We start from the raw sequence: 27,396 nt of genomic DNA on the forward strand, positions 1-27,396 counted from the left end.
AGGTTGAAAAGACAGCAATTAATTCTGAGAACCTATAATAAGTCCAAAGGGAATATAAATAGAATGGTGAAATGCGCAGAAAAGCAGCAAATGGAATTCAATGTCAGTAACTATGAGGTGGTACATTTTACTTAAAGAAAGTCGCAATATTTTGAAGGCAAGAAGGCTGATGATGCGAAAGAGTGGGCAGGTGATGAAATTCAAGATTTCAGGTTCACGAGAAATTAAAAGCAGCACCTTAAGACCATAAAAAATTGATTTATTATTGTCACCAGTATTAGTATACAGTGAAAAGTATTATTTCTTGTGCGCAATACTGACAAAGCACACTGTACATAGGGAAGGAAAGGAGAGGTGCAGAATGTAACCTTACAATCATAGCTAGGGCATAGAGAAAGATCAACTTAATACAAAGTAGGTCCATTCAGAAGTCTGTTGGCAGCAGGGAAGAAGCTGTTCGTGAGTCGGTTTGTATGTGACCTCAGACTTTTGTATTTTTTTCCCAATGGAAGAAGGTGGAAGAGAGTATGTCCAGGTGAGTGGGGGTCCTTGATTATGCAGGTTGCTTTCATAACCCTTTGTTGTTTCTTGCGGTCTTGGGCAGAGCAGGAGCCATACCAAGCTGTGATTCAGCCAGAAACAATGGTTTCTACGGTGCATCTGTAAAAGTTGGTGAGAGTCGTAGCAGACATGCCAAATTTCTTTAGCCCCCTAAGAAAGTAGAGGCATTGGTGGGTTTTCTTAACTATAGCATTGGCGTGTAGGGGCCAGAACAGGTTGTTGGTGATTTGGACACCTCAAAACTTGAAGCCCTCAACCATTTCCACTTCCTCCCCATTGATTTAGATAGGGGAATGTCCTCCACTACACTTTCTGAAATCAATGACTATCTCCTTTGTTTTGCTGACATTGAGGGGAAGATTATTGTCATCACACCAGTTCTGTCTCTGTCCTATACTCCATCTCATAATTGTTTGAGACCTGACCCACTATGGTGGTGTCATCAGCAAACTTGAAAATCAAGTTGGAGAGTAATTTGGCTACACAGCCATTGGTATATAAGGAGAATAGTAAGGGGCTGAGTACGCAGCCCTGTAGGCCACCAGTGTTGAGGATGATCGTGAAGGAGGTGTTGTTGCCTCTCCTTACTGATTGCGGTCTGTGGGTTAAGAAGTCTGGGATCCAGTCGCAGAGGAGCCAGACCCTAAACCATGGAGTTTGGAGATGAGTTTTGAGGACATAATGGTGTTGAAGGCTGATTGTAGTCAATATATAGGAGTCTGACATAAGTATCTTTGTTATCCAAGTGTTCCAGGGTTGCATGTAGGGCAAGGGGAATGGCATCTGCTGTGGACCTTTTGTGTCAATAGGTGAACTGTGGTGGATGCAGCCAATCTGGGAGGCTGGAATTGATTTCGAAGCACTTCATAATGATAAAAAAAAGGTAATGGAAGGGTAAGGAATGTAGAAAAGTAATGGGGAGTCTATACAAAACTTTGGAAAGATGAAGTTCTCCTGGCAATTTGTGTCACCAACAAGTGGCTAGAAGACCCAAAGTTTGTAGATCCAATAGGTTATTAAAATGAAATATCTGACCTTTCGGTGTATTCTTCACCTTGCTGGTGGAACTCTTAGTGAGGTGGCACTGGTGCAATGCCTATTATTAGGCATTGATCAAGATGTACAACATTATGAGGGATGTGGACAGAGTGGCTAAGGAGTAGCTGTTCCCCCTTAGTTGAAAGGTCAGTCATGAAGGGACATAGGTTCAATGTGAGGGCAGGAGGTTTAGAGGGGATGTGAAAAAAAGTTTTTTTACCCAGAGAATGTGAAGGTCTGAAATGCATTGCCTGGGAGGGTGATAGAGGTGGGTTGCCTCACATCCTTTAAAAAATACTTGGATGAGCACTTGGCATGTCATAACATCCAGGGCTATGGGCCAAGTGCTGGCAGATGGGATTATGTGGGGGTCCAGGTTTTTCTAATGTGTCGGTGTGGACTTAAGGGGCTGAATGGCATCTTCTGTGCTGTATGATTCTATGATTATATGGTTCTATACTGTGGAGTCCACACATATGCTAGTTAAATGTAGAAATTCGTAAGTTGCTGTCAGCGATTCTATAGTGCTTCAGAAGGTGCACTGTTTGTTTCATCACATGTTTGGGGTCTAGACAAGATTCTTTGGGGCTTGTCTGATCTCCTGAAGTAATTTGTTTGAGAAGTAGTGTGTTAAAGCCATTATACTTTAGTTATGACTACCATGTGTGTATTGGGATCGCTGCATGAGGTTGGAACTTCCCCTCCTTCCAGATTTTTGTTACTCACTGAGTGATGTCACATCATTATTACATCAGCATCTTGTGCTTCTGATGTTAACACTTTACCTCACGTCTCTCCCAAGTCTTTATCCCTATCAATATTTATATCATTCTGCATCTCTCCCAAAGTCTTAGACTTCACAGTGTCTGTATGGGTTTCCTCCGGGTGCTCCAATTTCCTCTCTCATTCCAAAGATGTGTAGGTTAGGTGCATTAGCCAATTAATAAATGCACAGGGTTATGGGGATAGGATGGGGGATGGGTGGGTCTGGGCAAGATGCTCTTTTGGAGAGTTGGTACAGACTCGATAGGCCGAATAGTCTCTTTCTGCACTGTAGGGATTCTATGGTTCCATGGTTAGTACATACAAACATATCATAGCATGTCACCTATGACTCTCATCAATGATGCACCATAGAAAGCATTCTTTCTGCTTGTTTCACAGCTTTGTATGGTTCCTGCTTTGCCCAAAACCATAAGAAACTACACAACGTTGTGAATGTAGCCAAATCCATTAAGCAAACCAACCTCCCATCCTTTGACTCTGTCTACACTTCCCGGTGCCTTGGAAAAGCAGCCAGCATAATTAAGGACCCCATGCAACCCAGACATGCTCTCTTCCACCTTGTCTCATCGGGAAAAAGATACAAAAATCTGAGATCACATAGCAACCGAACTCAAGAATAGCTTCTCCCCTGCTGTCATCAGACTTTTGAATGGATCTATCTCTATACTCTAGCCATGACTGTAACACTACATTCTGCACCCTCTCCTTTCCTTCTCTATGAATGGTGTACTTCTGTGCAAGAAACAATACATTTCTACTTTTCACTGTATCTGAATACATGTGACAATAATAAATCAAATCAAATCAAATCAAATATAAAATAGAAGCAGAAGTAAATCATTTGACCCCGCAAACTTTTTCTCCCATTCAGTAAGATCATGGCTGATCTTTTTTTGTTGCGCTCCACATTCCATATCCTTGATTGTTTTTGATTCCAAAAGTAAACCATCTACCCCTGCTTAATAATATCCAGTGATCCCATTTGGATCTCTGAGGCAGAGAGTTCCAAAGTTGCACAACCATCTGAGAGAAAAAAAATTCTTCTCATCCCTGTCCTATATCGGCAACCCTAATTTTCATCCACCCAGAAGAGGAAACATTCTTTCCACGTCTACCCTGTCAATACCATTAGGGATCTTATATACTTCAATCAAGTCATCCCTCACTCTTCTAAACTCTAGTGAAAACAAGCCCAGCCTTTCCAACCTATCCACATAAAACAACCTGCTCATTCTAGGTATCTATCCTCTGAACCACTTCCAATGCATTTATACCCTTCCTTAAATAAGGAGACTACACAATCTCCATGGTGCCTTGACTTATCGCTCTGATTTTGTTTTGTTCTCTTTCCGAAGTTGAGGATATTCTGTACTTTCCCTTTTTATGGTTTGAATGTTCTTCTCCTGGGTGGCTGTCCAGCTTTACCTTACTTCATCTTCTATCTCTTCAGGACCTGGATAGTAAACCCAAGTTTTCATTGACTTTCTTCCCAAGGATATTAAGATGCTGCAGTTTCTCCTTATAGTTTCCTGATCTGTCTCAATCCTTTTTGATCATGGTTGTAGAGTTTCTTCGATTATTGTGCCCTGTCTCTGTTGGTCTCATGCCCAATCCTTTTCTCTAGGCGTCAACATTGGTGATTCCCATGCTCTGTGCCTGAGGTTATAAGTTATAAGCCTGTGTACTTTCTCTGTTCTTCCTCACACTTTTTTATCTTCTCATGGTCATCCGAGATAAATTAAAGTTTATTTATTAGCCTCAAGTAAGGCTTACATTAACACTGCAATGAAGTCACTGTGAAATTCCCCTAATCCCCATTGGGCGATGATACTGGGTTTAAGTTTCTGATCAGAGATCAAAAGTTGTGTTTTCAACCTGTTTCCCATCAGATGATGATAAACCATTTTGTAGTGGTGAGGTTCAGTAACTCAGAAGAACTGAATTAAAATCATAATTTTTCTATAACACATCTTTGCCGGTTCATACACCACCCTCAGCTTCTCTCACAGCTTGGTGTCTAGGTTGATACAGGATGGTCTGCCTGATTTCATTCATTGCATTGGGTTATTAAATGAATTAAATGGGTGGGATTTTCCACGTCATTCCCCCCTCCCTCCCAGCTAGTTTTCTGGCAGCGGAGGTTGTTCGCCATTGGCGATCTTCCAGTCCTGCTGACATCTATAGCGTGTTGCATGGCTCACCCATACTGACATCAAGGAACCCTTGGATAGGACTGAAAGATCCTGCCGCACGAAGGGCTGTAAAATCCAGCCCATGATATATTGTAAATACTGCACATTGGGGATTCTAAACAATGGGCATTGAGTACTAGAGGTAGCAGTGTGCATTCAGATATCTGATTGAACATTCAAACATAATATCCAGCCATCTCATTCCCCTGACCCCATGGGGTCTGAGAGATGCAATAGGCTTGGCACATCAGTTATTAATTAGAAATTTCAGTAAATATTTTATCTATCCAGGACTAAACATGTCTGTGGATTGTGGCAAATATGATTTTAAGATAAACATGGCAATTTCTGGACTTCTACAGATTGCTCAGAATGGGGGGTGCGGGTTCTCGGTATATCTGATGAAACAGTGAAACAAGATGAACATATGGCATTGTCTGAAGCAGTTTAAACAAACAAAGTAATTTTTCAGCATGTTGAAGATGTTTCTTGGCAACATCCTCTCAACTCCAGTTTCAACAACTTAAAGCTGCATAAGATCTTACGAGGAAATTTGCAGATGAGACACATTTTTGTTAGTTGGATCATCCATTGCTGACCGTTAGCCACAGTTTCATGTCATCGTGTGCACTGTGTAAATATTAATTTGTGCAAGAGCTAGTCTTAGTCATTTTAACGATGAGTGCACCAAAGGCCAACCTAATGCATTTGAAGCATAAAATGATTTATAATATATCTCTATTTGTAGCAACATGGGAGCAGGAGCAGGTCATTCTGCTCCTCGAGTCTGCTCCGCCATTTAACTAGATTACAGCTGACCTTCTACCAAATACCATCTTCCTGCACTCTATGTATCTCCCTTAATGCCATTGGTATCCAGAAATCTATCAATTCCTCCTTTGGAAATACTCACTGACTGAACCTCGACTGTCCTCTGGAGTAGAAAGCAGAATCACCAAGCAGAAACTGATAGCCAAGTTCCACACAGATGAGGATGGCCTCAACCGGGATCTTGGGTTCATGTCACACTATCTGTAACCCCCACAACTTTCCAGGGCTTGCAAAATGTCACTAACTGTTGTGGCTGGAGACAATTCACACTTCCTTAACCTGTGCTTACTCCTCTCTCTACGTGCATTGTCTGTATCTATAAAGACTTGATTACCTGTAAAGACTCATATTCCAACCATTATCTTGTAAATTGAGTCTGTATCTATGTATGCCCTGTTTGTGACCACAACTCTTCACTCACCTGAAGAAGGTGAGACACTCCAAAAGCTTGAGCTACCAAATAAACCTGTTGGACTTTAACATGGTGTTGTGAGACTTTTTACTGTGGATGGACTTCAACACTACCCAACATCTCCCCATTTAAGAAAAGCTCTGCATTTCTGTTTTTCCTACTAAATTGGTCAATCGAGGATCTCCCCCAGAGGGTTGGGGGTAAGGGGGATGTCCCTGGGAATTACCACCTTGGCAGTACCAACACTGCCCAAAGGGCAAAGTGACAATGCCCAGGGGGCATCTTGGCACTGCACACAGGTTGTCAGGTAGTGCCGAGGGGCAGGATCTAATGGCCTAATGGGTGTGGAGCCTCTGTGGGGGGCGATCGGTGGAGGTTGGGGGTCTTGCAGTCACTCTGCATAGGGTTTGTGAGCAGAGGGAAGGAAGACAGCAATTGGGGCTAGGCACAGTAACTTCACTGCAGTGTTAATGTAAGTCTACTTGTGAGTAATAAATAAAACTTTAAACTTAAGCATACACCAACCTCAACGTTCACAGATTGGCGCATGCACCGTGGCCCACTCACTGCTACGCTGCCAACCTCTCTGCAGAAATTGGCCCTGCCCACAGATTTTTGGAGTGATTTACGCCAGTGCACTCTGCAGTGCACAGAGTATAGGAGATTAATTTTGAAACTCCCTTTGTTAAAAAAGGGGGATTTACTCCAGTCTTTACTCAAATTTGTCACTTAGAATTTTTTTAGGAGAATTGCCCCCAAAGTTTTTCACTCCAGGTATGGTTCTATTTGCACACAAGAAAGCTTTTATCAAAACAAACTTTATTTAACAATACAGTTTAACCAAAACAAATGAATTAGCTTAACGTATACTAATTGAAATACTTGAAAATGACTACTTACATTTCTTAACTGCTAATCTATCTATATTAGTTTCAATTTAAGCAATAACCCTCATAGACTTAAACTATGAGGTTCACATGCAGGTACCCAAGTTGCCAGTCCTCAAGTCTTTCAACATTTCTGGAGATAGAGAGATAGAAAGACACCTGTCTTCTCACATTCAAACAGCAGCCTTCAGAGAGAGAGAGAAAGAGAGAGACAGAGGGAGACACCTCTAGCTCCTTTCAGGATCAAGCAGAAATTAAGCGGTTCTTGCTCTGTCAGTTTAGCTCTACCTGTTCACATGACTCTGTCTCTTATCAATCAATCTATTTAAACCTTACTCTAAAGTCCCAAAGGTAATCCTAAAAATAAAATGTATTAGCTTAGATTGAAGTAAACACCCCATTATCCAAGATCACTTATTCCCCTGTATTCTCAGCATGGAGTTGCCTGGTTAGCATCAGGTAAATCAGAGCTGAATTTTAAACATATCCATCACAAGAAATATGATATGAATACATTTCTTAAAGGCACAGTATCATTACAGTCTGTACAGCAGATAGAACAGGCAGCATTCAGGAGAGGTTTGTCTATGGATAGTTCATCGTGTATATAAGGTCCATACTGTAAATAAACCAGTTTGAATTAATTAAATCAGAGTCAGGCTACAGTACCTCCAGATAGGGAACACCAAACCATCAATACACAAAACATCAAAGAAATCAAACAAAATTAAAGTTAATGGAAATCAGGATGAAAACTCTCCACTGGTTAGAGTCATACTGAGCACAAAGGAAAATGGTTGTGGTTGTTGGAGGTCAACCCTTGGACATTGCTGTCGGAGCTCATCAGAGTCATCTTTTCAGCCTTAGAAATAGAGAGATACCTGTCTTCTGACACTCAAACAGCAGCCTTCAGAGAGAGAGAGACAAAAAGGGAAACCTCTAGCTTCTTTCAGGATCAAGCCAAAAGTAAGCTGCTTTTGCCCTGTAAGGTTAGCTCCACCTATTCACATAATTCTGTCTCTTATCAAACAATCTAATTAAACTTACTCTAAAGTCTCAGGGAAATCCCAAAAATAAACAAAAATGCATTTGCTCAGATTGAAGCTGCTCCATTAATGACCTCCTGTCCATTGTAAGGACAAAAGTGGGATCATTTGTTGATGTTTACACAATATTCAGTAACATTCACAATTCCTCAGGAACAGGATCAGTCTTCTGGGCATATGCACCAAGACCTGAACAATATTCATGCTTGAGCAAGTAACATTCACACTGTGCAAGTGCTAGGTCACGAACATATTCAATAAGAGAATCCCATCTGTACATCTTCTACAATGCAAAAATCAGGAGTGTGATTTTTCTCTTCTCTTACCTGGATGAATGCAACTCCAAAACATTTAAAATTCATGAAACTTGACACCACCCAGGATAAAGCAGACTACTTGATCGCCACCTCATCCATCACCTTAGACATTAATTTCTGTGGACTGTGGCATCAGTGTGTACCATTTAGCAAATGCACTGCAGCAAATCACCAAGGCTCTTTCACAGACACCTTCCAAACCCACAACCTTTACCACCTAGGACAGGGACAGCAGATGCATGGGAACAATATCACCTGCAAGCTCCGCTCAAAACCACACACACTCCTGCTTTTGAACTATATCACCATTCCTTCACTGCTGCTGGGTCAAAGACCTGGAACTCCCTCTCTAATAGCACTATGGGTGTAGTTACACCAGACTGACTGCAGCGATTAAAGAAGGTGACCCATCATCACCTTCTCAAGAGCAATTAGCAATGAACAATAACTGTTGGTCTTGACAAAGACGTTCTTATCCCATGAAAGAATTTTAAAGATTGTTCAACCTACCTTTGGTGAACTTCAGCTCATCCAAAACTCCGCTGCCCGTATCCAACTCTGCATCAAACCCCACTGACTTAGGACCTGTGAGCTTGCAGATGTTTAGTGACTCCGAGGTCCCCCGGTGTCTCAGTTTAAAACTTTCATCGTCGTGTTTAACTCCGTTCATAGAATCACTTTTCCCCATCTGAGTAATCTCGTGCAACATTGCAATGCTTCACAGAATGCTGCATTCTGTGATCTTAGTCTCTTATGCGCTCCCTCTCTAACTTCACACTATCATTTGCAGCCTTGTGAGCAAACAGCTAAGGCCTCAGCTTTGAAATGTCCTTCCTAAATGATATCTAGTTCAGGGAAAACAGAGTGAGAGTGCAAGGATTAGGAGAAAGAGGTTAAATCGGTCTTTATCAAACCAAATTGATAAATCTATTGGAATTCTTTAAGGATGTAATTAATAGAGTTGACCAAGGAGAACTAGTGAATGTGGTTTATTTAGACTTTCAGAAGGTTTTTGACAAGGTGTCACAGAACAGACTACTATGTAAAGTTGAAGCATATGAGATTGCAGATAATGTCTTGAGATGGATGGAAAGCTGGTTAGCAGATAGGAAGCAAAGAGTTGGCTTAAATGGGACTTTTTTTGATTGGCTGTAAGGGATATGTGCTAGGATCCCAACTGTTAACATTATATATTAATTTGGAAGATTTGGAAGAGGGAACTGAATATATTATCTCCAAATTTGCAAATGATACCAAGTTGGGTAGGAGGGTGAGGAGAATGTAAATGCTTCTGCATGATTTGGACAGGCTCAGTGTGTGGGCAGCTGCATGGCAGATACAATATAATGTGATAAATGTGAGGTTATCCACTTTGCTAGCAATAATAAGAAGACAGATTATTACTTGAATAGGTGTAAATTGAAAGAGGTGGATACTCAACAAGACCTTGGAGTCCTCCTGCATTAGCTGCTGAAAGTAAGCATGTAGGTACAGCAGGCAGTAAAGAGGTAAATGGTATGTTGACTTTCATAGCGAGAGGATTTGAATAAAGGGATAGGGATGTTTTACTGCAATTGTGTAGGGCATTAGTGAGGCCACACCTGGAGTATTGTGTGCAGTTTTGGTGTCGTTATCTGAGGAAGGATGCCCTTGCTGTAGAGGGAGCACAACGAAGGTTTTTCCAGGCTGATTCCTGGAATGGCAGGTGTGTCATATGAGGAGAGATTAAATTGGTTAGGATTATATTCACTGGAGTTTAGCAGAGTGAGAGTGATCTCACAGAAACTTATAAAATTCTAACAGTGAGACAGTAGGTTCAGAAAGAATGTTTGCAATGGTGGGGGAGTCCAGAACTAGGGATTACAGGTTGAGGATAAGGGGTAAACCTTTAAGGATAAGGGGTAAACTCACATTCCAACCATTATCTTATAAATTGAGTTTGTGTCTATATATGCCCTGTTTGTAAACACAACACCCATCACCTGATGAAGGGACAGTGCTCCGAAAGTTTGTGGCTTGTGCTACCAAGTAAACCTGTTGGACTTTAACTTGGTGCTGTGAGACTTATTACTAAACCTTTTAGAACAGAGTTGAGGAGAAATTTCTTCACCCAGAGTGGGAATTCACTGGCACAGTATGTAGGTGAGGTCAAAATGTTATCTGATTTCAAGAAGAAATTAGATATAGCTCTTGAGGCTAAAGAAATCAAGGGATGGGGGGGAAGGGGGGACAGGATATTGAATTCAATGACTACCCATAATCAAAATGAATGGCAGAACAGGCTTGAAGGGCCAAATGGCCTACTTCTGCTTCTAATTTCTATGTTAATTACAGTTTATAAGAAACATTGATTCATAGCTTTAATTAGAAGTATTAGTTTGTGAAATCAATAGCACATATACAATTGAAATGGGGTACCTTCACAAATGTAACAGTGTTAAGGCAGAAATAGATTATAAATCTTGCCACAAATATAGTTTACATAGATCGGAAGCAGTCTCTCAACAAACACCCTCACCTGACTTCAAGCAGCCATTTCACACAGACACTTATTTTAGGTCTGAAAAAGGGAACCACGACTCCCCCAAGGAAAGCCACTGTTAAGAGATGCTACCTTTTTCCGGATAGCTTATTAATAATTTGTTGGCCAAGTTATAACTACCCAGATATCATAAGGATCCAGGGGCCTCTCTTCCCACTTTTTATCTTCCCACTTTTAGAAAATGCACTAAGGGTGGATTCTTATATTATGTGCAGAAGACTGCAAGAGATATTACACTTTACTGACTTACAAGTTTATTGCAGAACTATTAAAGCGCAATACATTTAAAAGTGGATAAGTATATTGCAACTTGAATGACTATAACATGTAAAAAACATGGGCCGGATTCTCCAATCTCACCCACAGCTGGGGTTCTCCAGTCCCATTGCAGTGGACGGTGATTTGGCTGAGCGCCAAATTCTCCCTTCTCGCTTGGAGCGGCAGCAGGGCGTGAACTGCCAGAGAATTCCAGCCATCGTCCTAGGTCTAATGCAGAATCCAATAAAACATTAAAAATACAATATTACAGCTAACATTAGTTATGGATACCGTCAATAGTCCAAGTATGTTACCTGAATCCCTGAGTGAATCAGTTGTTGGGCAGTTGAATATGAAAGCAGTCTACTTTAAGATATCCAGCCTCTTGACAACCAGAGAAATATTGAGGGGAGTCTGAGTTTCTGAAAGGAAACTGGAACAATTTTACCCTTCAAACCAGATTGTCATTCTTTTGCAGCAATGGGCATTGCCTCTTAGATTGACTCGTCCTTTCAGATGTTCCCTTATTATTCACTATTATTTAATAGTTAAAATGGTTTTAGCATATCCATGCTATGAGCCTGACATCTGGTCATCGTATTCTTAATATGTCCTTAATATTTTTTATTGTTTATTTATTTGGCATGTTCACTATGACTCTCAACAACTTTTACAGATGCACAATAGAAAGCATTCCTTCTGGTTGCGTCACAGCTTTGTATGACTTCTGCTCAGTCCAAGACCACAAGAAACTACACAAAGCCCAGTCCATCATTCAAAGCAGCCTTCCTTCCAGTAACACTATCCACTCTTCTCGCTGCCTCAGAAAAGCAGCCAGCATAATCAAGGACGCTGACATATTTTCTTCCGCCTTCTTCTGCTGGGAAAAAGATATGATGTGGAGTTGCTGGCATTGGACTGGAGTAGGCACAGTAAGTAGTCTCACAACACCAGATTAAAGTCAAAAGGTTTATTTGTCAGTATGAGTTTTTGGAGCACTGCCCCTTTATCAAGTGAGTGTCACTCACCTAATGAAGGGGCAGTGCTCTAAAAGCTCATGCTACCAAATAAATCTGTTGGATTTTAACCAGGAAGAAGATGCAAAAGTCTGAGGACATGTACCAACCACCTCAAAGAACAGCTTCTTCCCTGCTTTCAGCAGATTTTTGAATAGACCTAACTTGCATTAAGTTGACCTTTCTCGACAACCTAGCTATGACTGTAACACCACATCTGCACTCTCTGTTTCCCTTCTCTATGAACGGTATGCTTTGAATGTATAGCGCGCAAGAAACAATATTTTTCGCTGTATACCAATGTGACAATAATAAATGAAATCATTAGTGTCACAAGTAGGCTTACATTAACACTGAAATGAAGTTACTGTGAAAATGCCATGGTAGCCACACTCCGGTGCCTGTTTGGGTACACTGAGGGAGAATTTAGAATGCAGCTAATCAGTATGTCTTTCAGACTGTGGGAGGAAATTAGAGCACCGGAGGAAACCCACTCAGGCACAAGAGAGCATACAGACTTTGCACAGATAGTAACCCAAGCTGGGAATCGAACCCAGGTCCCTGACGCTTTGAGGCAGCAGTGCTAATGATTGTGACAGTGTGCCGCCTCTTTTCTATCTTCTCTGTCATACCATTTATATCTTCCCAGTTTACCTCCTATTGCTTCTATTTCTTATAAAGGTAATTTTACATTTTTAATAGAGGAATACAGGTTTTTAAAATCTGTTTCTCTAATTTGCTGAGATAAGTTCTAACAACATCTCCTTAATAGATGATGTGAAACTATACTACAGTAAATACTTTTCAAGTTCCTTTGAAAATTAATTTAGAACTTTTTCCTTGTCTTCCTTTAGCGTGAAGAGAATATGAAAGGCCCTAGTGTTATCTGATGTGTGGCACAAACAAGGTCTGTATAATACCTATTGATACAAAACTGATAGCTGGTGCTGCCCATGTATGTGCTTTAAGGCTTCTGGGTGAAAATGGCTACCATGAATATGTACCCACTTTAAGTGTGTATGAATTCTACCTATTCATTTGGATATTTCCTTCACAGGGCAACTGCTAATAGAGAAAGCACCTCACCAGGTGGCACCTCACCTCACAGCACTTGAAAAAAGGTAGGTTTGGTAACTGGAAGTAATAGTTCCATTACAAGAGAAAGGAATGTGATAACACAGCCATTAATCTAATCATGAAAGGAAACTGTTAAAAATGAAATGTATGTTAACTCAATAAAGAAAGAATCATCAAAAGGTTTACAGAGAATGAAATGACTTGAGTTAGACAATTTGGGTTCAGATAATAGAGGTTTTGTTGAAGAAAGTCAAGATTAATTATATTCTAAAGCATTGGGATGTAGCACACTGACCTGTTTTTCTTCAAAATCTTTTCATGACTGTGAATGGTGAATAAGGTAAATCACAGCCAGAAATTGTATATATATATATATACATATATGTAAAAAGACAGTGGTAGCAAGAAAAGACTTAGCACGTAGGTGTATTCTTCTGTGGTTGTGGTGGAATGATGACAGTTCATTATAAAGGTCATTGGCTGTTCTTACATGCTGTGGCTGTAGCCATGGGGGAGTAACTTCCAGCAGTTCCCCCCACACCACAAATCACCACCAGTGCATAGGTTATTTTGCAATATGTAAATGGACGTATCTACTATATCTTGCCCATTTTTACCTGGGACATTCCCAGCTGATGCATGCAAAGAATAGAACCAAAATAGCAGTAAAAAGCAGTGGGGAAACTTGAATAGTAAGAAGTCTCACAACACCAAGTTAAACACCACTTTAACCTGGTGTTGTGAGACTTACTATGCTTACTCCAGTCCAATATCGGCATCTCCACACCGAACCTTGAAAATGCAGAGTATGAACTAGAGCTAAAAAGTGGAGTGAAGTACATAAGACCATAAGACATAGGAGCATTGTCCATAAATCCATAATATCATAAGACACTTGGCCCATTGAGTCTGCTCTGCCATTCAATCATAGCTGATACTTTTCTCATCCCCATTCTCCTGCCTTTTCCCCATAACCCTTGATCCCCCTATTAATCAGGAAGCTATCTATCTCTGTCTTAGACATTCAATGACCTGGCCTCCACAGCCTTCTGCGGCAAAGAGTTCCACAGATTCACCACTCTCTGGCTGAAGAAATTCCTCCTCATCTCTGTTTTAAAGGATTGTCCCTTTAGCCTGAGGCATGGCCTCTGGTTCTAGTAAATGTCCAAATGTGTCCCTTCCCTGCACCCTCCAACCCTCCTCCCCACCTCCACCGAACCACCCCTTTCAGGAAAAGCACATATAACATATAAATATATTTAAGTTGGTACCTAGTCCATAAACTTGGGATTTGTTCTGCTCAGCTGCCCCAAGCGTCTAGTCGGTGGCATCTTGTTTCAGTCCTTTTGACAAATTGCTCTGTGTGAAGCCACAAGTGGGCATTTAAAATTAATCCCTGGGTGTGTATAATTTTAATAGACATTCTGGAATGTGTATTGAGAGAGATTTGCAGACAGTTAAGTCTTGATGCTTGAGATTCCGTGGATTTTGATGTATGTGAACAATAAAATTTTTTCTGGAATTCTCTGAGGGGGCTGGTGGCGCAATAGTTAGCGCTGCTGCCTCACAGCACCAAGCACCCAGGTTCAGTTCCCAGCTTGGGTCACTGACTGTGTGGAGTTTGCAGGTTCTCCCCATGGCTGCTTGGGTTTCCTCCAGGTGCTCCAGCTTCCTCCGATGCCCTGAAAGCCGTGCTGGTTAGGTGTATTGGCCAACTGGGGAGATTTAAATTCTCCCTCAGTGTACCCGAGCAGGCGCTGGAGTGTGGCAACTAGGGGATTTTCACAGTAACTTCATTGCAGTGTTAATGTCAGCCTACTTGTGACACTAATAAATGTAACAAAAAAAGATTTAAAAAACTTTAGTCACATAGGCAGTCGGGTTGTTGTCCATATTGTGGATAAGCCAGGCAAGCCTGGGGTGGGCATGTTGGCTGCAGGCCTTGGTGCATTGGTAGCAGAAAAGGCCTCCTCCGTCTCAGCTGGTGTGTGAAACATGGACTGCAGACTTCAGGGTACCTGACGCAGATGACGCTTGTTCCTGACATAGATCATAGAATCCTACAGTGTAGAAGGAGGTCATTTGGCACATCGAGCCTGCACCGACCACAATCCCAACTAGGTCCTATCCCCATTACCCTAATCCCCCTGACACTAAGGGGCAATTTAGCATGGCCAATCCACCTAACCCGCACATCTTTAGAGTGTGGGAGGAAACCAGAGCACCCAGAGAAAACTCAGGCAGACATGGGGAGAATGTGCAAACTCCACACGAACAGTGACCCAAGCTGGGAATCGAAGCTGGGTCCCTGGTGCTGTGAGGCAGCAGTGCTAACCACTGTGCCAGCGTGCCACTCCATACATGGCACCATCTGAGGCAACCATGTGGCGATTGAATTGGGGAGCATGGCTGTGCACAACAACCAGTTTGTCAAAACTAGGTAGTTTTTGCAATCTGACTGTCCGGCCTGGTCTACAATTTGGAGTTTGCAGGCGTTGCAGTCACAGTAGCTCTCCCAACTTTGCTGTCATTGCATAAGGGCTTGCTTTATATTTGTTCCCACTTTAGACTGCAGCAGGGTTTTGGCAACCGTGCTCATGATCCTGATTTGTTTAGACAGCATTCTCTGTGCTGGTGAGGGCAGACCTTACCTTGGTAGGTTGACCATAAGACCATAAGATGCAGGAGCAGAATTAGGCCATTCAGCCCATCAAATCTGCTCTGCCATGCAAATATGGTTGACAAGTTTCTCAACCCCATTCTCCCACCATTTCCCCATAACCCATGCAGACGTAGGGAGAATGTGCAAGCTCCAGACAGACAGTGACCCGAGGCCAGAATTGAACCCAGGTCCCTGGCGTTGTGAGCAGCAGTGCTAACCACTATGCCACCGTGCCGCGCATTCACACAAAGTTGCATAATTTTTAGGATTTTTTTATATAGATTTGAATGAAGGTCAGGAAGCAAAAACAATGCCATGGCAGCAGCTCCCTTTATACACCCTGACACAGTTGGAAATGTTATTAAAAAATCCTAAAAGACTATTAATCACATTTTACTCTGATCACCAAAACAGTTGGATAATCAATTTAATTCATTTAGGTCTAAATGAGATTTTGTTTTTACAGGGAAATTGTAGATTTATGAAGCTCAACCTTGGGCCTACAGTTCAATCAGTAATTATAGCCTAAGGAAAAATGACATAAACTAATTAGAGAATGAAGAGACTGCGCTGCCTGAGGTTTGAATTGTGCTGAAATACATAACACTGACATTTTGAACTGTGTACATCACAATAATGTACTTTGTATTAGAAAGCAAAGTTGACACAGTGGATTTCAAATTGTTTCTGGCTTGTCAATCACACAACAAATCACAGCATAAGTTTGTCACGTCCCCACAGACACGGACAGCCATCGTCAAAGTGATAGAACTATAATCAGTCCTCAGAAAGATGTACTGATTTGCACTGAACAGTTGATTACTTCACCAGCTTGATGGCATGGAGTACTGACCATTTTCGGGGATTATTTTACTTCGATATGTGGCAAGGAATCTGCGATGAGTGTTGGCCTTTCGCCATTCATAAAGTGTCTGGCTACCTTTCGGCAACTCAATATTTTTAAAGATGTGGGCATCACTGGCTAGGCCAGCATTTATTGCTCATTTCTTGTTGCCTTTCAGAAAGTAGTGGTGTGCTGCCTTCTTGAACTTGCCTTCTGCAGTCCCTGAGGTGTAGGTACATCCACAGTGACGTTAGGAAGGGACTTCCAGGAATTTGACCCAGCGACAGTGAAGGAATGGCGATATATTTCCAAGTCAGGATGGTGAGTGGCATGAAGGGTGTAATGTCTTAACTCTGCCAGGGGTCGTGGTTTTTTTAATAAAAAGAAAAAGATGTGGCCTGCACATGTAGATTTAAAGTAACACACAACAGGTTTACTGAAAGAAATATTCTCTGCACAGAGCAAAAACTGAAATGAAACAGGAGCCTGTGAAACTCCCCAATGACATCACTATCAAATTATGTGACTAGCTCTTAAAGCAATCATGCAACCAGTTAAATATATAACAAAGAAGAACCTATAGGTGCTGGCATTCCCAGTTGCTATTTTCCTTCCAGGTGGCAGTGGTCATGGATTTGGGAGGTGCTGCCTAAGGATGTTAGATGGGGTCTTGCAGTGCATATTGTAGATATTGCACATTGCTGCCACTGTTGGTGGTGGAAGGATTGAATGTTTGTGGAATGGGTAGCTATCAAGTGGGCTGCTTTGTCATACATGGTGTCAACCTTCTTGAGTGTTGTTGGAGCTGCTCCCAACCAGGCAAGTGGGGATTATTACATTGCACTCCTGACTTGTAGCTTATCAATGGTGGGCAGGCTTTGCGGAGTCAGTAGGTGAGTTACAGGATCCTAGCCTTTGACCTGCTTTGGTAGCTGCAGTATTAATATGGATAGTTCAGTTTCTGGTGAATGTTAACCCCCAGGTTGTTGATAGTGGGAGATTCAGTGATGGTAATGCCATTAAATGTCAAGGGGTGATGGAGTCCCTCTTGTTGGAGATGGCACTTATGTGGTATCTGAGGAACTGGAAATGGTTCTGAACATTGTTCAGTCATCAGAGAGCATCCCCACTTCTGACCTTATGATGGGAGGAAGATCATGGATGAAGATGGTTGGGCCTAGGACACCACCCTGAGGATCTCCTGCAGTGATGTCTTGCGGCTGAGATGATTGACCTCCACCAGTGACCTGGATTCAATACCTGACTTGGGTGACTACCTGTGTGGAGTTTGCACAATCTCCCAGTGGCTGCATGGGTTTCTTCTGGATGCTCCGGTTTCCTCCCACAGTCCAAAGACGCGCTGGTTAGATACATTGGCCATGCAATTCCCCCTCAGTGTACCCAAACAGGCACCAGAGTGTGGTGATTAGGGGATTTTCACAGTAACGGCATTGCAGTGTTAATGTAAGCTTATTTGTGACTAATAAATAAACTTTAAGTTTAACCATCTTCCTTTGTGCCATGTTTGACTCCAACTAGCAGAGGGTTTCCCCCCTGATTCCCATTGAGTGCAGTTTTGCTAAGACTCCTCGACACTATACCTTGATGTCAAGGGTAGCCACTCTCACCTCACCTCTGGAGTTCAAGTCTTTTACTCATGTTTGAACCAAGGCTATGATGAGGTCAAGATCTGAGTGACCATGGCGGAACCCAAGCTGAGCATCCATGAACAGGTTATTGCTGAGTAAGTGCCTCTTGATAGCACTGTTGATTACCCCTTCTATCACATTGTTGATAATCAAGGGTAGACTGACGGAATGGTAATTAGCTGAGTTGTATTTCTCCTTTTTCTTGTGTACAGGACACAACAAGGCGATTTTCTACACTGCTGGTTAGATGCCAGTGTTGTAGTTGTACTGGAACAGGTTGGCTAGTAGTCTTGCAAGTCTTCAGTATTCTTGCTGGAATATTGTCAGGGCCCATAGCCTTTGCAGTATCCAGTGTCTTCAGCTGTTCATTGATGTTACATGAAGTGAATCAAATTGGCTGAAGACTGACATCTATGATGCTAGAGATATCTGGAGGAGACCAAGATAGATCATCGACTCAGCACTTGTAGCTGAAGATTGTTGCAAATGCTTCAACCTCGGCATGGTGGCACAGTGGTTAGCACTGCTGCCTCACAGCGCTAGGGACACGGGTTTGATTCCCGGCTTGAGTCACTGTCTATGTGGAATTTATATGTTCTCCCCGTGTCTGATTGGGCTTCCTTTGGTTGCTCCCCTTTCTTCCCTCAATCTGAAAGACATACTGGTAGGTGCATTCACCTGAACAAGTGCCAGAGTATGAAGTCTAGGGGAATTTCACAATAACTTCATTGCAGTGTTACTGTAAGCCTTACTTGTGACTAATAAATAAACTTTATCTTTAGTACTGATGTGCTGGGCTCCTCCATCATTGAGGATGGGGGTATTTATGGAGCCTCGCCCTTCAGTAAGTTGCTTAATTGTCCACCACCATTCATGGCTGGGTGTGGCAGGGCTGCGGAGCTTAGATCTGATCTGTGAGTTATAGAGTTGCTTAGTTCTGTCTATTACTTGCTGCTTATGCTGTTTGGCACACAAGTAGTCCTGTGCTGCAGCTTGACGGGGCTGATATCTGGTATGCCTGGTATTGCTCCTGGCACACTGACAAAATAATCGCAAATAGGGAAGGTTTAGGGAAAGTTCAAGATGGCTTTACAGCAAGTTATTACAGGAGGTAGAACAGTCTGTGATTGGATCCATCCAACAATATAGGTGGCATCAGTTGACTGGAATCATATAGAATGACCATTTACTGTTGCAAAGTTGGGGAGAATTAATGAATAAATTGCTTCCGACTGCCAGTAGCAACTTCTGTCAAACAAAGAGGATTTAAAGAACTGTTCTGCAGTTTTCAAATGATTTTCAGAAAATGCAACAGGATCAAACTCGAATACAACTTGAATACAACAGCAAAATGCCACGGTAGCTGTTCTATCTCCTTTTACTTTGCTTTCACATGGCAGCTGTCACTCACATCTCCTCTGGATGCATTTTTATTCCTTTATTTGCTCCATTACCGCTCCCCTTGGCATCCTGCCATTACCCCTTTTGTCATTTAATCTCCCCTGCCTCGCACCTTTTTACAGACCTTTCCCCTTTTTTTCAACTTTCCCACCTCCCCTCCTTCCACACCTATTGCACCAATTTTTCCCACTGGGGATGAAAGGCCGTTGATCTGAAACTTTGGACTGGATTTTTCCTGCGGGCTTCTGAACCCTGACCTCAGCCTGAAATGGCGGGGTTAGAGATCCTGCACTGTATAGGAAACAGTCTCTCATTGTGATTTTCCCTGAGGCAGCCAGATAGTGGTCAGATTGCGTGCTCTCTGTCCAATAAAAGATGGCAGGTGGCATCTCAAAGTTAAAGGGTAACCAGTTAGAAAGGACTAGCAGGACATCATGGGAGGTAACTGAGGGAGAGGGTGACCCAAAATGAAGGCATCCTCTCTCCATTTTTTAAAAGTTTAAATTAAAAAATGGGTCTTGCAACCAGGCCACCACCTTCACATGGGAAAGTCACCCCTTTTCAAGCAGTGGTGTTCTGATTGGCATGACCAAATATCTGAAGTTGTAGAATCATAGAATTCCTACAGTGCAGAAAGAGGCCACTTGGCCCATCGAGTCTGCACTGACAACAATTCCACCCAGGCGCTATCCCCATAAATCCACTTACTTACTCTGCTAATCCCCCTGACGCTAAGGGGCAATTTAGCACAGCCAATTTACTAAGCCTGCACATCTTTAGACTGTGGGACGAAACCGGAGCACCCAGAGGAAACCCACGCAGACACAGGGAGAAGGTGCACGTTGTGTCTATAGTCTGGTGCTTAGGCGTTTGCTTGGGAATCGAGGGGAATGGAATCTCCGAAGATGAGATTGGAACCCTGCCAGGTGGGCTTTTTGAGCTTAGGAGAAGCCCTGGAGATCCAAGAAGACAGCCAAAGCTTGGTGAGTCCGTGCCTTTGGAGCAGTAATGTTCTGTCTGAGAAAGCAGAGAGCTATAATCATGCTTGTGATTTGGTTTGAGTGTAAACTCAGGGATCCAAGGGAACGGAATCTTGGGAAACCAGATTGAAACCTTACAAGATGGCTGATGTTGTGGTAACCCAAATTGCAGTGACATTTACAGAGAACTGAGATCTTTGAAGGTGGAAATTAGAATCCTTCATGAAAGAAATGGACATTCTGTGAGATTGGTTGACTTGTCTGAGTGAGTTGTTTAAACATCTGTGGATTCTGTTTTGGTCACATTTGTCATTTGTTGTGCCATGTGGTGCTTTCAACTAAAGTTTGCCTGGTAATTCACGTGTATCTCATATTAACCCTGAATATCAGAGTAAACAATATAAATTGTAAATTGTTTTATCTTTCTAATCTCATACAGTTGAGCTTATTTTTACTTGTTCAAAACCCACAAGATCTTGCAGCTTTATTCAAAGAGAACAAAGACGAAAAAAGAACAAAGAAAAGTACAGCACAGGAACAGGCCCTTCAGCCCTCCAAGCACCAATCATTATGCCCTAATTAAACTAAGAAAAAACCTTCTGCCCTTTCTTGGACTGCATTCCTCTATTCCCTCCCTATTCATGTACCCTTCCAGATGTCATTTACTAAGAAAATGTCTTGAATCTCAATCATTATCCACTTTAAACAAGACGTTGTATGTCCTTATCTGGATCTTACCACCAACTTGTGCATCTTGGGCAAGGTTGATAACAAATACCATACGCACAAGTCATAGCGCTACACCTTCTTCCCTGGGGACTAAATTATAAACCAGTAGCTCGCCTGTTTACGTGAAGATCGTTGCCTTATTGAAGTTCATGGGGCTTTAACAGCATATCGGGGGAAATTTTTTATTTCACTGCGTGCAGGAGAAATGTAAATAACACAACAACACAATGGTTTTGGACCTTTATCATCCAACTAGCTATCATGACTCTGAAAATTGAGAATTATTGAACCGATTAAAACTATTCAGTGGAAAGGAATTTCTCGACATGCTGTCCCTTCAGCTATTGTGAAAATACATTCACAACTGCACAATTACTAGGGCATGCATTCAGCACGCTCACACAAGAACCTTTATCGGATATATTGTTATAGGTAAGTGGTGTCAGCTGTGGCTCAGCTTGTCATGCCCTTGCCTTTGAATCAGAAGGTTGTGGGTACATGTTCCACTTCAGAAACTTGAACCCAAATATCTAGGCTGATGCTGCAGCGCTGTAATGAGGGAATGCTGTCTTTTGGATGACATGTTAATTTGACGCTGTGGCTGCTGTCTTAAATGGATGTAATAAAATTTCCAGTACCACGAGTTTGAAGAGAGCAGGGAATTTTCCTAGTGTTCCAAACAATATTTATTTCCTCAGTGAAAATCACAACATAAGTGGAGCGTCTGCTCACAATGGCATGGGCAGCACGGTGGCACAGTAGTTAGCACTGCTGCCTCACAGGCTTGGGTCACTGTCTGTGCAGAGTCTGCACATTCCCCCCGTGTCTGCCTGGGTTTCTTCCGGGTGTTCCAGTTTCCTCCCACAATCCAAAAGACATGCTGGTTAGGTGCATTGGCCATGCTAAATTCTCCCTCAGCATACCCGAACAGGCGCCAGAGTATGGCAACTAGGGGATTTTCACCGTAACTTCAATATAAGCCTGTTTGTGACACCAATAAAATAAACTTAGAACTCATTGTAGTTCGTGGAAGTTGGCTGTGTGCAAATGGGCAGACATGTTTCCCACGTTACAGCAATGACAACATCTCAAATGTACTACTTGCTTGGCTGAAAAGTGTTCTGCGGTTTCCTGTGGTCATGAGAGGCACTATATGAATGCAAGTCTTTCTTTCAATCAACTTACCTTTCATGTTGTGTCACATCTCAAGTTAAGTAATCTATCAATTTGGTGCTTTCAAGTGTTTGTCTTCTCTCTATAGTGGTGTACAGCTGACACCAGAGATGCAATGTGACATTTTGTGATGTGTATTGAAATGATACACAGAGGAATTCGTGTATCATTCTATCCGAATCACAAGCAGATCCAATCTTTTATTGAAAGGGCATATAAAGATTTATGTCATATAAGTGGTGTAACTTGTTGGTGTATCAACTCATTCAGCGTTATTGTGGTGGGATATTCTTACATTTTATTCTTATAGTTTTTGAACTATCCCTACCATAGCAGAATTTATTTAGCATCTTCGGTATTAGCTCTTAATTAAATTCTAGCTTAATCCAGTTCAGATTCATGGTCTTAGGAACCAATGTTTATTTATTTATTAGTGTCACAAGTAGGTTTACATTAACACTGCAATGAAGTTACTGTGAAAATCCCCTAGTCGCCACACTCCGGCACCTGTTTGGGTACACTGAGGGAGAATTTAGCATGGGCAATGCACCTAACCAGCACATCTTTTGGACTGTGGGAGGAAACCAGAACACCCAGAGGAAATCCACACAGACATGGGTAGAACGTGCAAACTCCACATAAACAGTGACCCAAACTGGGAATCAAACCCAGGACTCTAGTGATGCGAAGCAGCAGTGCTAAGTACTGTGCCATCCTTCACCATTTTCAAGAAGTTTGAGACATGCTAAATTGAAGAATGGAGCAATATAGTGACATAACTGGTTGTGATGTGCCGCTTATGGTGTGAAGTCTGGGGAGCTGGGAAGAGAGGGCTGGGAAAGCAGGAAAATATGCTGCCGGATACTAGGGAACTAAATAAAGCATTCTTGGGGTGGAAAGGTTAAGATGATATCAAACCCTGCCCACATTATTCCTACTGGCTGCGGAGAGGGTGGTGGGGTAATGGACACAGGATGGCATTATGATTTTAGGTTGTGTCTGAGGAGAGGACTTACAGCCATAAAGCAATAGAGCAAAGTCTGAGTAGTTACTGATGGAACACAGTTGAGGTGATTAGTATCACACCAAAAATCCTGAAGCATATTGGTCCAATGCGCATGGTGTGTCAGTTGTTAGCACTGATGCCTCACAGCGCGAGGGACCCAGGTTTGAATGCAGCTTGGATCACTGTCTGTGTGGAGTTTGCATGTTCTCCCTGTGTCTGTGTGGGTTTCCTCCAGGTGCTGCGGTTTTCTCCCACAGTCCAAAAGATGTGCTGGTTAGGTGCATTGGCTATGCTAAATTCTCCCTCAATGTACCTGAACAGGTGTCGGAGTGTGGCGACTAGGGGATTTTCACAGTAACTTAATTGCAGTGTTAAGGTAAGCCTACTTGTGATACTAATAGATAAACAATGCACTAACCTTTCTGAGCTACAAAACCTTGTTCATACATGCTAAACAACAACTTGCAGATTACTTGGTCATTATCACATTGCTCTTTACGAGACCTTGCTGTGCATGAATTGGGCTACTGTATCTTAAACTGCACTTCAAGAGTACAGACTTGGTGGTAAAGTGCTTTACTGCTGAGCTGGTGGAATGTGATATTTAAATTCATGTCTTTCTTTTCCAAAACTAATTTCCAAACTCGATAGTCTAGGACTCGACTCCTCCCTCTGTGATTGGATTCTAGATTTCCTAACCCGTAGACCATAATCAGCAAGGAAAGGCAACGACACCTCCTCCACAATTGTCCTCAACACCAATGCCCTGCAAGGCTGGATCAGACTTTTTCATGGACCATGATGGGTAACTCTTAGTAAGCTGACAGGTTGATCTTTTCATTTGCCTTTCTGCCTCCACATCTTTAATGGATTTCTTTTTGGAGATTTTCAACTGTCTTACGTTTTGGCATCTTCCTCAGGTTAGATTTGCAAACTATTCTAATGTTATTTTCAGACATTTTGGAGTCCTTCAAAGCTGCTGCCACCACAGCCACCATGTTGTTTGTTTGTTAAGACTGGTTAAGGAACAATGGCTGAGCCAAAGGTATGTCTGAAGAATAATTGGTTTATTGGTTGAGCATGACTATATACAGATATACAAGACCATGGCGGGACTTTCAGGTCATTGGCTGACAGTGGGATCACTTCCCTTCCTGGGTTTCCCACCAGCACGAGGGTGGATGGAGCAGGAATTTTCATTGACAGCAGCGATACCAGAAGATTCTGCCACCGGCAATAGCATGGGCGCGTCCCATTGACAAAAAACATGTAACGGGAGGGCCCAAAAGTCCTGCCATTTACCCAGTCTAACCAGGCAGCACGGTGGCACAATGGTTAGCACTGCTGCCCCGGAGCACCAGGGACCCGGATTCAATTCCAGCCTCACGTCACTATTTGTGTGGAGTTTGCAAATTCTCCTTGTGTCTGTGTGGGTTTCCTCCAGGCACTCTGGTTTCCTCCCACATTCCAAAGATGTGTGGTTAGGTGCATTGGCCATGCTAAGTTGCCCCTTAGTGTCAGCGGAATTGACAGGGTAAATACATGGGGACAGGGCCTGGATGGGATTGTTGTCAGTGCAGGCTCGATGGGCCATATAGCCTTCTTCAGCACTGTAGAAATTCTATGATTCTATGAGCTTTCTCTTACTTGACTCCTAGTCATGTGCACTCTCTCTTACAGCATCATGCAGGCAATACTGTTACTCCAGCCCCACACATTAATCCTTACAACCCCAAACATCCTAATACGGCATAATTGGCTAGTATAATCTGGCATTAATAACACTACCTTTGCATCCTTTTCAACAGTGTAGCAGATTGGTGAAATATTTCTTGAATTTCTTTGCAATGTTGATCTTTAAAATGGCCTAATGATATTTTCAGTAATCCAGAACCTCAGTTAATGTTCTGGGAACCTGCGTTCGAATCCCACCATGGCAGATGGTGAAATTTGAATTAAAAAAGAACCTGGAATTAAGAATCTACTGAAACCATTGCTGATTGTTGAAAAAACCCCATCTGGTTCACTAATGTCCTTTAGGGAAGGAAATCTGCTGTCTTTACCTGGTTTGGGCTAAATGTTACTCCAGGGCCACAACCGTGTGGGTGACCCTCAACTGCCCTCGGACAATGAGGGATGGGCAATAAATGCTGGTCAGCCAGCGACAACCATGTCCCACAAATGAATAAAATGTTTTCCCTCCTTCAGACGAAGGCAATAAAATTTAATTTTATGTGAGAAAGCTCTGCTGGCTCGTCGGTAAGCTTAGTGCAACTTATTGGAAACGCGCTTGAACGTAACTAAACCCATCGTGGAAATAAATTTGAGGAGAATTATAAGATTGAAATTTCATGCTGAATGGCCACCCACTATTTCCCTGCATGTTAATGAAGCAAGTAGTTATCTTCACTCACACTGCCAGAAACCATTGTCTGACTCCAGCATCTTTAACATCCTTAGTTTCTCATGGCAAGTTGGAACATTTGAATGTTCTTTAGATTGTCATTTAAATTGTTCAGCTGCAATCTGATAGATATCTCATTTTCATACCAGATTAGCTAACCACATTTTTGATAATGGGCATACTGTGCATTCATTTAACAAAAGGGAGGAAAAATATAGAAACAAAAAATTTTTTAGGAAGGTTTTGACAGAAACAGAATGAATTGAATGAAACGAGCCCCCCATCCTCTGACTCTGTCTACACTTCCCGCTGCCTCGGCAGAGCAGCCAGTATAAATAAGGACCCCACGTACCCCGGAACATTTTCTCTTCAGTCGGGAATAAGATACAAAAGTCTGAGGTCACGTACTGACCGACTCAAAAACAGCTTCTTCCCTGCTGCTGTCAGACCATTGAATGGACTTACCTTGCATTAAATAGATCTTTCTCTACACCCTAGCTATGATTGGAACACTATATTCTGCACTGTTTACTTTCTTTCTCTATGAACAATATGTTTTGTCTGTATAGCGCGCAAGGATCAATACTTTTCACTCTATGTTAATACATGTGACAATGATAAGTCAAATCAAATTTGCAGAAAATAAACATACGACACAGTGAACAAGAAGTTGAAAAAGGAAAACTGAGTAACACCTGCATTTGTGAATATTCTGAAGAATGATCAAAAGAAGGATGGCACTGTGGGGCAGTAGTTAGCACTGCTCCCTCACAGCGCCAGGGACCTGAGTTCGATTCCCAGCTTGGGTCACTGTCTGTGCAGAGTCTGTATGTTTTCCCCATGTCTCTGTGGGCTTCCTCCGGGTGCTCCGGTTTTCTCCCACAGCCTGAAACACCTACTGGTTAGGTGCATTGACCATGCTAAATTCTCCCTAGGTGTACCCAAACAGATGGCAACCAGGAAATTCTCATAGTAACTTCATTGCAGCATTAATGTAAGCCTACTTGTGGCACTAGTAAATAAACTTTAAAGAATAATCAATAGAGCAGTTAGGAAATTTATAACTTGGCCAGCAGCTGAAGAATTTACTCCAACCCATCCACACATACACGCTCGTGCCGAGAATTTATAATGGGAATTTATTGGCCATTTGTTGATTGGGAAAGACTTGGATTTCTTGTTCCGTGAGGTACTGCAGTTGAGAAACATGACTCATGTATTCTACATCCCAGGTCTGACCACAACAAGGTCCCTTTTTGTGAATTTATAAGAATGAAGGTATTAGCTCAATCTGTCCTTGACCAATTTACAGATTTATTGCAACAAAACCTGTCTGACTGGCTTTCTTGAATTTAAGATTTAAAGGAGTGTGTTTTTATTGAGCTGAAAGCTCACAAGATATAAAGATATTTTAAAAGGGTATACCCATACCTGTGACCTTTACAATGCATACACACACATATACACGCATACACACACGCACACACACACATGCACACAAACAGGAAGGGGACGCAGCAGTATTGTCGCTGGACTAGTAATCCAGAGACTAGAGACGGGATTTTCCAGCCGAGCTCACCCTAAA

The sequence above is a fragment of the Carcharhinus amblyrhynchos genome, chromosome 18 (genome assembly GCF_965287045.1).
Source record: "Carcharhinus amblyrhynchos chromosome 18, sCarAmb.v2.hapA, whole genome shotgun sequence".
Lineage (NCBI taxonomy): Eukaryota > Metazoa > Chordata > Chondrichthyes > Carcharhiniformes > Carcharhinidae > Carcharhinus > Carcharhinus amblyrhynchos.